Raw genomic sequence first — 12327 nt, 5'->3', positions numbered from 1 at the left:
ATTTTCTCTCGGGCGGCGAGCCAGAGCGGTGCCATGCGGTGTTCACACCACGGCGACGGAGGAGGCGTCCGTCGGACCGCTGAGTTTTCGGGCGAGTCCGTGTGGGACCCCTTCGTCAGTCTTACGTGGCGGACGTGCCCGCGCGCCCCCATATTCGCCCCATATTTGGGCTGGATATAAGGGGTGCCGGTCAGTCCGGGCGTTTGAGGCCCATTTGAGGGGGCTGTTTGGGGTCAAAAAGTCGTGACCGTTCAGTGACCAGGCGGCCCGCCCGGACGTATAAGGTGGGTTTGGGGCGCCCGGCTGTAGATGCTCTTATCACGTTAGTCTCACACACTAAAGGTCCCCGGTTCGAACCTGGGCTCAGACATTATTTTTTTGAATATGCACTTGCAGATACTCATACAGAAATCCTATCTATTTTAACTCGTAGCAAACCTTTTTTTTGCGAATAACTTGTAGCAAACTATGCTTAACCTTTTGAACAAAATTTTGGTAATTATAATATTCTGCACTTTTCCGGACAAAAAAGGTTGTCAAATACAATAACTCATAGTAGATAACTGTTTCATAAATAAAACACAACAAAAAAATTTGTAAAACTTTGCTTGCAACCGTAATCGTTCATGAGGAAATATTTTTCTGACAGATGCTTTGCACACTGTACAAGCTTTTGAACATCTTGCCTTCTGGTCCCTAAGTTAACTGCAATTGTCCCCGCCTGTGTCCCGACAAGCTCAGATACAATTTGAGGCTCTTCCAAAATTTCGTCAGCTTCGTATCCAGATAAATGTAGATCTGAAGCACTTAGTGTGATACGCAAAGGATAAATGGCAGGGAAGTCAGAAGCGAAGCATGGCAAGTCCAGGACAGATACTCCTGGGATTACCATCAGCTGATCTTTTGTTTCTAAAGTCATCGCCAACGAGTTATCAAAATATTTTCCATTCTCACTAGACTGAGCTCTTGCAGCTTCTAAAGACGATAGTAGGAGGTAACTCGGGCTTGAGCTTTGGAGCAACTGAAGGCAGTGGCTCACTTTATCTGCATCAACGAGACCTTCAGCCATATAACCTGAAGTGCGCATCATGAACCTTGTCAAGTAAACTATAACCGGAATGTGTAAGGGATGGCAAACATCGACGATACCTTGCACATCGCTTAGATGATAGGATAGACGACTAGGCCTGGCGATGGGCGGGGCGACTAGGGACGGGTCTCGCGACCACGGCGCCGGCGGTGACCGGCGAGTCGGAGGACGGTTCTGGGCGCTAGTGGAGAGTGACGAGGAGGAGGACGAAGACGACGGCCGGCATCTTGACGCCGGTTCGCCGGAGACGGCGTCACCTACGCCTTCAGATCACATTTGCGAGGCTTTCAAGATTGGATATTCCGAGGATGAGGTTGCGCTGTTGGTAGATGATGCGATCCCGCAGGACGATCCGGCGAGGACTGGACTCGAGAAGACGGAGAGGATCGAGATCGTTCGGCGCGTCGTTCACCGGAGGACGACGGCAACGGCGATCCGGCCATGGCGTGGCCCTCTTCCAACGGTACGTCTTCCGGCCCTTAGGTTCAGTGATTTTCTCGGTCCGGAATGAAAGGTTGTGCCCAGTCGCCGGAAGAAGGGCCGGCGGCCGGAGCCGACGGTGGTGCAGCAGTCCGGTGAGATCACGATCGGGGTAGCCAGGCGGCTGCGTTTGAATTCGTTGATGGGCTTGGCTGGGCTGGGAGATCAGGACGATGGGTGTGAGGCCCATCGGGTGGCATCTCCGTGTGAGCCAGAGTTAGCCGGGTATGAGGCCCAGGCTAACGCGGTCTCCACAGGCTCTGCGGGCGACGAGGCAAATAGCCTTTGTATGCGTATGTGCGATCGTGTTTCGTCGTGCGTCTTGTCTCCGCCAACGCTGCGCCCTAGGTTTAGGCGTCGCGAAGGTTCAGCAGGTTTCCGTCGCTGTGGTCCAGGCCGGGCGACTCGGATCCCTCCCCTGATGGCGGGACGGGGGGATGCAGCGGCCTCCGGCCCCAACAAGCAGGCGCTCGCCGGAGTGACACCGGCGGCCCGTGGTGGCGGTGTTCCACAAGGCCAGCGGCCGGTGCTGCCGGCTGGCCGTGGTGCGCCACAGGGGCCGCGACCTACGGCTGCGGCCGGACGAGGCACCCCGCCAGGGCCGAGACCTGCACAGGCTGTGGGGGCCGTGCCAGCCGCCAGCCGCGGTGCTCAAGGTCTCTGGCAGCAGGCGCCGGCTACTTCTCTGCCGATGGCTGTGGGGCATGGTGCTCCAGGACTACGGCCGCTGGCGCCGGCTGCTTCTCTGTCGATGGCTGTGGGGCGCGGTGCTGCTCCGCCGAGGCCGCCGCCGACTGCACCTGTGGCTGCGCCTCGAGGTCAATGGGGGGATGACGACTACGATGCTTATGGGACTGGCCAGCACCGTGGCTCTTCGTTCACGGGTGGCGGACGTGGTTATGCTTGGCAAAGTGATGGGTCAGTTGAGAGGCCTTTCTTGGGTCCTTTAGGCGGCTTCGTTGAGGGGCCTTCTGATCCGGGTCATCGACAACGAGGAGGTTTCCGAGGCCATCGTGGTGGTCGGGGCGGCTGGGGGGGGGGGGGGGGCGGTACCATCCACGTCCTCCGCCACCACCTGTTGTTGTCGACCAGATGACAATTGACGGGACTGTCGAGGAGCCTGTACTGACCGGTCATGCTATAGAGGTGGTGGCGGCTCTTGCTACTGTTTAGGTTCGTGAGAACGAGGTTATGACGATGTGTCTGCGGAGTTGACAGATAGGGCTGAGGCTGATAGGGCGTCCAAGTGGGCGCGCAAAAAGGAAAAGATACTTTGTTATCGTTGCGGCGACAAGGGCCACTTCATTGCGGAGTGTGTGGCTCTCTTATGTGATACCTGCGGTAAACTGGCACACGACTCTGGAGAGTGTCCGTTACTGCGAGATCAGGCACCGTCACTCATGATGTATGGAGTTTACTGTGCTGAGCTAATTTTTTTCGAATCTCCGAATGAGCGAGAGGTTTCTGATGAGTCCACGAGTATGACCACGGGGATTGTCAAGGTCACCAAAGGGGAGGTGTCTGAGACACAGATCGTGCAGAGGCTCCGAGAGTTGGCCCCTGGGGATTTTCAGTGGAAAACAAAAGGAAAAAAAATGGAAAAAAATGAAAAGAGGAAAAAGGAAAGAGAAATAGAAACAGAAAAAAATAACCAAAAAGTAAAAAAAAAGTTAGATAAAAACAGTGGAATTTCATGAAAAATCAAATTTTATTTGGCTAATTCATCTGAATTTTCAAAAATCCGCCATTTCTGAGGCCTTTGATTTTATTGTACCATACGAAATCCAAAATCTTGCTCGAGATTGATGTACACCGGGATTTCCAAGTTGATACAACGGTGAGAGACATATATAAGTTGTTGAAAAAAAAATTCCTTTTGGTTTTTGCTTGACACCTGAACTTAGAACCACCAGAAAAATATGTTGTTGTCGACCAGATGACAGTTGACGGGACTGTCGAGGAGCCTGTACTGACCGGTCACGCTATGGAGGTGGTGAAGGCTCTTGCTACTGTTCAGGTTCCTGAGAACGAGGTTATGACCGATGTGTCTGCGGAGTTGACAGATAGGGCTGAGGCTGATAGGGCGTCCAAGTGGGCGCACAGAAAGGAAAAGATGCTTTGTTATCGCTGCGGCGACAAGGGTCACTTCATTGCGGAGTGTGTGGCTCTGTTATGTGATACCTGCGGTAAACTGGCACACGACTCTGGGGAGTGTCCGTTACTGCGAGATCAGGCACCGTCACTCATGATGTATGGAGTTTACTGTGCTGAGCTAAATTTTTTCAAATCTCCGAATGAGCGAGAGGTTTCTGATGAGTCCACGAGTATGACCATGGGGATTGTCAAGGTCACCAGAGGGGAGGTGTCTGAGACACAGATCGTGCAGAGGCTCCGAGAGTTGGCCCTTGGGGATTTCAAGTGGGACCTTGTCAGTCTCGCTGATAAGATATTCACAATTGAGTTTCCTTCCGTGGAGGATTTGCAGAGGTTGTTGAGTTTTGGGATGTGTAAGGTGCCGGGAACGGATGGTATCCTTGAGTTTCAGGTATGGAAGCATGTTGAGCCTCAGGGCAAGCCGCTTACTCAGGCGTGGTTGCGATTTTCCGGGGCTCCCTCCAAGCCGTTGCAGGATGCTCGGGTTGTGGCCAGCATGGGCATTTTAGTGGGGAAGCCTGAGCGTGTGGACATGGAGTTCACCAGAGCTCACGGGATTGCTCGGGTTCTGGTTAGTATTTTGAACATTGAGTATGTGCCGGATGTGGTTAAGTGGGCTTATCGAGGCAGGATTTATAATCTGGTTATTGAGTTTGAGGATGAGAGCCTTCTGCTTGCGCTGGCTCATGAGTCTGACATGGATATGCACGAGGGTGATGGCAACGCGGGAGCACAGGAGCCGCCGGTCGAGGACTCTGGACGACAGCTGTCCAAGGGGCCGAGGTCCGAGATCGCGACGACCGGGGATGGAGCAGCCCCACCCTCCTCGGTGCCTTCAACGACTCTGAGATTTGGGTCTTTCGAGCCCTCTTCTGCACCTCTGAGGCTGTGGAGTGATTGGGTCGAGTCTGAGGAGGCTTTTGAGCTCGAGTTGCCTGCTTTGGGGTTTGAGGGTGCTGTGGATACCATTCCTGGGGATCTTGGGGTTTCATCGATCTCGATCTGGGGGGAGGAGGAGGTGAGTCAGCAGGTGGCCACTCCCTCTCGTGCTCAGCACACGGTACCTCCTCAGGAGGTGACACAGCTTGTCGTGCCTGGCTTGTCGGGTGGAGCCCTGGGGCAGGCGGCCTCGGGTTGCTCTCCTACTGCTGAGGAAGGGGATTCGGGGCAGGTGGCTCCCGTGTCCTTTTCTTAGTTGGGAGGGGGTCTGGGGCAGGGGGCCTCGGATACCTCCTCTCACGTCGCGTCTACCTTTCGGTTGGTGGTGGCTCTGCCTTCGGGAGAGGGCTCAGGGCATGTGGCCTCGGAGCCTTCTCCTCCTACGGCGCCTGTGGGGTTGGCTTCTCTGGTGCTGGGTGGGGAGCGAGGGCATGCGGCCCTTGTACTGCCTCCACCACCCTCCCTGCCGGCCCCGTCCTGCGGGGCGCGCCAGGAGTCTGAGATCTTGGTGAGTGCCTGTCCACTCTCTGGCGAGGCTGTGGGTGAGCCCGTGCAGATGGATCGGCCAGCTGGTTGGGGTGAGGCAGGAGGCCGGACCCCGACCGCGATCTCTCGGGAGGAGGTCATTGCGTTTGGAGGAATTCAGGATCCGATGTCTGAGGGGCGCCGGGTGAGTGGCCGTCTCCAGGCATAGCCGGATGTGGACGACATTCAGCAGCGGTGCGCCATGAGGGCGGCCAAGCTTCGTGACGTGGAGGTCACTACTGGTATGTCGGTCAATACTTCTAAATCCATTCTGCATTTTTCAAATGATGAGATTGTTGAAAATGCAAATCAATTAGGAGTTTCGCTTGGTAGTAATGACACTGAAATCTCTAATTCTGTTAATGATCTTCTGGATCTAGAGGCTGAGCGAGCCTTAGAGATGATTCGTAATATTGCGGCTGTTAAACCCATGAGTGATTCTGAGGTTGATGCGCTCGGGGTCAGGGTGCTCAACAATTTCTGTGCAGATCTTATGCAACCTATTACTGAGGCGGATGTAGAGGATGATTCTACTGAGATAGTTTTGGCTAGCCCCTCTGAGACTGGTTGTGAGGACCAGTTGCAGCGTCAAACTGTCCCCAAGCGCAAGTGGAAACGGAAGGTGTACCCGGTGTCCGCAGTGCGTAGGAGTGCTAGGATTCGTACGACAAAAAATTTCCATGATGAACTATGAAAGGAATCTTTTGGAATAGCAGAGGTCTAAAGGACTTGGCTAAAAGAAGGTTTCTTGCTGAGGCGTCTGTCGAGCATCGTTTAGATTTTATCGCTCTATCGGAGACGGGTAGAGATAACTTTGCGCCTCAATTTCTAAATACTTTATCGGGGGGTATAGATTTTGATTGGCATTGCTTGCCGCTGAGAGGGAGATCGGGTGGAATCTTACTCGGCGTTAGGTGTGAAGAGGTTGAGGTTCGCAGTGTGGTTATGGGTGACTTTGCAGTCAAGTTTCGGGTGCGGTCGAAGGAAGATGGGTTTAATTGGGCTCTGGTTGCGATATATGGTGCTGCGCAGCCCGAGCTCAAGCCCGAGTTCTTGGCTGATCTCGTTCGGATTTGTGGTTCCGAGCAGTTGCCTATCCTGGTGGGGGGTGATTTCAATATAATTAGAAGGCGTGAGGATAAGAACAATGATAACTTTGACCGCAGATGGTCGTTCATGTTCAATACTATCATTGAAAGTTTGGACCTGAGAGAAATTGAGCTCTCGGGTAGAAAATTTACCTGGGCTAACGCGCTGCTAAATCCGACATATGAGAAGTTGGATCAAGTGTTGGCCAGTGTCGATTGGGAACATAAGTTCCCTCTAGTAACAATCCAGGCCTTGTCCCGTGGTATTTCTGACCACACGCCGTTATTGGTGAACTCTGGTGAGCCCACCCACCTGGGGAACAAAAATGTGTTCTCCTTTGAGATGGCTTGGTTTGAACGAGAAGGCTTCCTTGATCTCGTGGCCAGAGAGTGGGCTAAGGATTCAGAAGGGAAGACTGCGCTTCAGCGCTGACAGAATAAGATTAGGCATTTGAGGAGTTTCCTGCGTGGGTGGGCTAAGCATCTTAGCGGGATTTATAAGGTCGAAAAGGAAAGGCTCCTTTCCCTTATTCAGTCCCTGGATGTAAAAGCAGAAACCATGATGCTGTCGGCTGCGGAGCTTCATGCCAAGCTTGATGCAGAATTGAGGCTGAAAGAACTTCTTAGGGAAGAAGAGTTGAAGTGGGCGTTGCGGGCCAAGGTCTGGCGAGTAGTCCAGGGGGACGCGAACACTCAATTCTTTCACATGATCGCTAATGGTAAGCATCGAAAGAAGAGGATCTTTCAACTTGAGCAAGATGAGGGTACAATTGTAGGACATGAAAACCTAAAATTGTACATTACCGAGTACTATAAGCAGCTGTTTGGCCCTCCAGAAGAGAACTGTGTGTCATTGGATGAGTCCAGGGTTAAGGATGTTCCTCAACTCACAGCGGTGGAGAATGATATTCTTGCGGCCCCTTTCTCCGAGAAAGAGGTGCTGGAGGCCATTTCGCAAATGAAAAATAACAAGGCGCCGGGCCCCGATGGATTTCCAGCGGAGTTTTATAAGAAATGCTGGCATATCATTTAAGGGGTTTTGTTGCCTTTGTTCAGTGATCTATTTGCTGGACAGCTTCATCTTTTTCAGCTCAATTTTGGAACGATCACCCTTCTTCCTAAGAAAACAGAGGCTGTGAGAATTGAGCAATTCAGGCCAATCTGTCTTCTTAATGTTAGTTTCAAAAATTTTACCAAGGTCGGGACCAATAGGCTCACACAGATCGCGCATGCTGTTGTGCAGCCTACCCAAACTGCTTTCATGCTGGACAGGAATATCCTTGAGGGGGTAGTGGTCCTTCATGAAACGCTCCATGAAATCAACACGAAAAAGCTGGATGGGGTTGTTTTCAAAGTGGATTTCGAAAAAGCGTACAACAAAGTCAAATGGCCATTCCTTCAACAGGCCTTGCGTATGAAGGGTTTTGATGAGGCTTGGCGACGCCAGGTAGAATCCTTTACGCAAAAAGGAGTGTTGGAATTAAAGTAAATGATGCTATAGGGCATTATTTCCAGACACACAAAGGCCCGAGGCAAGGAGATCCAATGTCCCCTATTTTGTTCAACATTGTGGTTGACATGTTGGCAATTCTCATAGGTAGGGCAAAGGAGGCCGGTCAGGTGGGTGGCTTGGTGCCCAACCTAGTTGATGGGGGTGTGTCCATTCTGTAGTATGCTGATGATACAATCATCTTTATGGAGCATGACCTGGCAAAATCGAGAAATATAAAGCTGGTGTTATGCTTATTTGAACAATTGACCGGGTTAAAGATTAACTTTCATAAAAGCGAGTTGTTCTGCTTTGATAGAGCCAAGGAGGAACAAGAGGCTTATAGGCAATTGTTTGGATGTGAATTAGGGGCTTTACCTTTTACTTACCTAGGTATACCCATTCACCATCGTAAGCTAACGAACAAAGAGTGGAAATGCATCGAAGATCGGTTTGAAAAGAAAGTTAGTTCCTGGAAGGGCAAACTTATGTTATTTGGAGGCCGGTTAATTCTTATTAATTCGGTGCTTACGAGTATGCCGATGTTCCTACTATCTTTCTTTGAGGTTCCAGTGGGGGTTAGAAAAAGGCTGGACTTCTACCGATCAAGATTTTTTTGACAGAGTGATGAACTTAAGAGAAAGTATAGATTCACCAAGTGGGATGTTATTTTTCGACCAAAGGACCAAGGGGTTTGGGTATCGAGAATCTTGAGGTCAAGAACAGATGCCTGCTTAGTAAGTGGCTGTATAAGCTATCAGTTGAGACTGACGCAACTTGGGCGCAGATTCTCCGTAACAAGTATCTGCATTCCAAAACTTTGTCACATGTGACAGTGAGACCAACTGATTCGTCGTTTTGGAAGGGGCTTATGAGAGTTAAGGCAGCCTTCTTTAATAGAACAAAGTTTATTGTCGGTGATGGCAACGATACACGTTTCTGGGAGGATACTTGGCTGGGTGATACACCATTGGCACTCCAGTACCCAACCCTGTATCGTATTGTCCAGCGACGTGATGCGCTAGTTGCAACGATTATGCAGTTCATTCCCCTTAATATTCAGTTTCGGAGGGTGCTTGTTGGTGATAGATGGGAAGCTTGGCTTCATCTGGTGCGTAGACTGATGGAAGTCCAGCTAGCTCATCAACCCGATCAGTTGTGTTGGAAACTTACTAGGTCTGGACAATTTACTGTTAAGTCGATGTACATCGATGTTATTAACTCGAGTGTCATTCCTAGCTCCAAACATGTTTGGAAAGTAAAAGTTCCTTTGAAAATTAAAGTGTTTATGTGGTTTGTCCATAAACAGGTTATTTTAACAAAGGACAACTTGGTTAAGCGCAATTGGACAAGATCTACTAGGTGTAGTTTCTGTGATCGGGACGAGACCATTAAGCATCTCTTCTTTGAGTGCCTGTTGGCGAGAATTCTATGGCGCACCGTGCAAATTGCCTTTAACATTACTCCTCCGAGTTCGGTCGGGTTCGTTATTTGGAACGTGGCTGGATGGGATAGAGTCCGATACAGCTAGACATATTCGTGTAGGAGTTTGTGCGTTGTTATGGGCAATTTGGAACTGCAGAAATGATTTGGCTTTTAACAGAATAACTACTATTCATTTTTTGCAGGTTGTATTCCGTGCTACGGCGCTAATCCGCATGTGGTCCTTACTCACTCCGACGGAGGCCAGTGAGCGTTTGGTTACTGGATCTGTTCGGTGGGAGATGGTAGCGCGGGATATCTTCAACCGGTTTGGATGGTGGTCATGTAATAGGACAGGCAATTAGTTTTCCTATCTTTATTTTGCTAGCCGGTTGTGGCTTTATGGCCTTTTATTGTTTTGGCGTCGAGGCTCTATGTGAGCTCGCCTTTATTTTGTTTCAAGACTCTATGGCATTGTTGAATCTATTTTATTTATTTAAGTGGCCGTATGCATCGTTCTGATGCAGAGGCCGGGGAGTCCCCCTTTTCGAAAAAAAAACCTTGCACATCGCTGTATATGCCGTGGTAGGTCGGTGAAGTAACAAGAACAGCACCTACTTTCTTCCCATCCTTCTGGAGTTCCTTCAGTGGCGGCGTAACACCACAAGCAATGTCTCACATAGAACTGAGTACTATACACTTGGGCACATCACCGGGCAGGCAGCTTGGCTCGGCGCTTCAATGCCTCTTCTTCGGTGGCTCATCGCTGTTGCCCTTGTTGCTGCGACTGTGGCCGGCAGCTTTTGCCCTTCGGTGTGGCTTAACCGCGTACGACGACGGTGCTCGGAAGGTTGTGATCTGTGCTAGCAGGTCTGCTCCTAGTTCTTTCTTCATACGCAGCTTGGACGTCTTCCCCTGGGTTCAAGGGTGAACCGAGCTGCCGCCTGCCGGTGCGGCATCCTTCGAGCCGGATGAGAGGGCAGGGGCCCTTTGCAGTGGCAGTTCCAGAGGAGTGTCAGTGCTGTCTTAGAGTTTGGCTACGATCACGAAGCTTGCACGGTGATGCATCCTCTCAAGTCCGTAGCCTGTCCGGTTGGTGTAGGCCGTCCTGCAGGGTGTTGGCGGCAGCATGGCGTGTCTTGCTATCGCTGCTGCCTTTGAGTCTGTTTCGCTTTGCTCCCTGTATCAGCCGCTTGTTTCTCTTTTTGCTTTCCTTGTTAGTTGGTGATCATGTAATCCTGGCCGGTTGATGGCTTAGTTAATTCAAAGCCGGGCTCTCCTCGAGTCTTCGTTCTAAAAAAAAAGAATCAGGGCAGAGATCACTGAAATGTAACAGTTTAGAGGCACAACGATGTAGTCACCGGGGCAGCAGGTGGCCATCACCACGGCCTGGATTCCGCAGGTACGTACTCCCGTTGACCAGGAAGCACCTTTTAGAGGATCCAAACAGTTGAGCTGCCCTGTTCTGCGCATCCAAGATCACACCCTTAGGGTAGAAGAGGTCGTCGAGCTCAGGTAGCGCGGGCAAGTCGTGCGAAAACGTCTCCACACCAATAAGGTTCGACAGCAAAGGCGGAGCAGCTTTCCCTTGGTTGTGTCCAGGGAAGTGAAAGCAGGACATGTCTTCGGCTGCAGTTGATTCCAGTGCCTGAACCAGAGGGGCAAAACCATATTGGGAAGCTCCTGAAGGTTCAGCAAGTGTAGCCTCAGTTTCAGATATTCTTGGCTTGTTCCATGAAGTGTCACAATGTGCTATGACATGACATGTCCGCTGGGTGATTCCTGCGAGACTAAAGAAACTTTGGATTGGCACATGAGATGGAAGAAGGTGGAGATGAACATACACTTGACTCGTTAGCATGATCGATCAAAGATTGCAAAGTAGGTAATCTATGTTGTAATCACGAACAATGTCGGACAACGCAAACTAGAAAGCATCTTCAGTTAAGCAGTGTCCTAAAAAAAAGTAACACATCCATCAGTAGGAGCACACTAGAACAGAGCCGACCACCTCCCACGCGGTCATGCTCAAGCGGTGCGGGCTTGCGGCCAACCTTCGCCTCCCATCCCCGTTCGTCGCGCCTCGAAGGCCCGCCCTCTCCCAAGCCCCGTAAGCGCATCGAGCCCCTCGTGCCCCACTGTGGCAGCACGTCGTCGCCGGCTGCACCGGCCACCGGTGGAGCGTCGTGCCGGAGCAGCCGTCCGCTAGCGCGTCCCGTAGTTCATGGATGCACTGTTCCCTGATAGATGTAGTGCCTGGCGGATGCAGTGAATGTCACGAGGAAAAACTAGTGTTGTGTTGGCCAGCCGGACTATAGCAAGCAATTCGACGAACAGGTTGTGTGCACTGGAGTAGAAGGCGATGAGACTAACACCATTGCGGATCGAGTAAGGCGAGGAGGAGGTGCAGGAGAGGAGGTTACCGTGCGTAGAGAGCGAGGCGCGCGCGGTGAGCGTAGAACGGGAGGAGGTGGTGGTGTGCTGCTGCTGCTGGGAGGAAGAAGCATGGCCGACTGTCTAGTCGTGGTCGAACTCGAAGCAGAGTGATGTGCAGAGGGGGAGGAGGGTAATCTGATGTAGTGTATACGGGCCGTCCCACTTACGGCCCAAATTTGAGTTGGTTTTGCCGCACCGATAAGAAGCGGACGCGCGTGACGCCCGTCCTTGTTCTCTTCATGGCCTGCCTCCCCTCCTCACTCGTTTCCCACTTCTCGCTGCCCTAGCCGCCGCCGTCCATTCCCGGTCGTACGACACCGCCCAGGCACGGCCGCCGCATCCAACAACTTCCCCACCATGGATTTTTCTAGCTGGCTTTGAAAGAACAATAGACAGTTACACCTCTTACATATAAAACAATTAAGACAAAATGTTCGCGAACTTAAAAAATGTTTTCTGGTATTATTGTTTTTTTGAAAAATATGTTCTTAAATTATAAAATGTTCTAGAGTACATATGTGCTCATTTAAAAAACAAATCTCACAATTTGAAAGATGTTCTCTAATTACCAATATTCTAGAATACAATAAAATGTTCTCCAAATCAAGTAATTAAATGCATTTAATTAACAATCATGAATTAAAAGTGCACAATTTTTTTAGAATTTGAGAACCTTTTTTTGAAAATAAAAGGAAACAAAAAAG

General features: G+C 50.8%; 1 pseudogene; it reads right to left on the bottom strand.

The window, feature by feature from the left end:
• Positions 1–550: 550 nt before the first annotated feature.
• On the bottom strand, positions 551–11720 carry LOC123084088 (arginine decarboxylase-like; annotated as a pseudogene).
• Between the last annotated feature and the right edge of the window lie 607 nt (positions 11721–12327).

The sequence above is a fragment of the Triticum aestivum genome, chromosome 4A (assembly GCF_018294505.1).
Source record: "Triticum aestivum cultivar Chinese Spring chromosome 4A, IWGSC CS RefSeq v2.1, whole genome shotgun sequence".
NCBI lineage: Eukaryota > Viridiplantae > Streptophyta > Magnoliopsida > Poales > Poaceae > Triticum > Triticum aestivum.
This window is presented reverse-complemented; position numbering and strand designations above follow the sequence as displayed.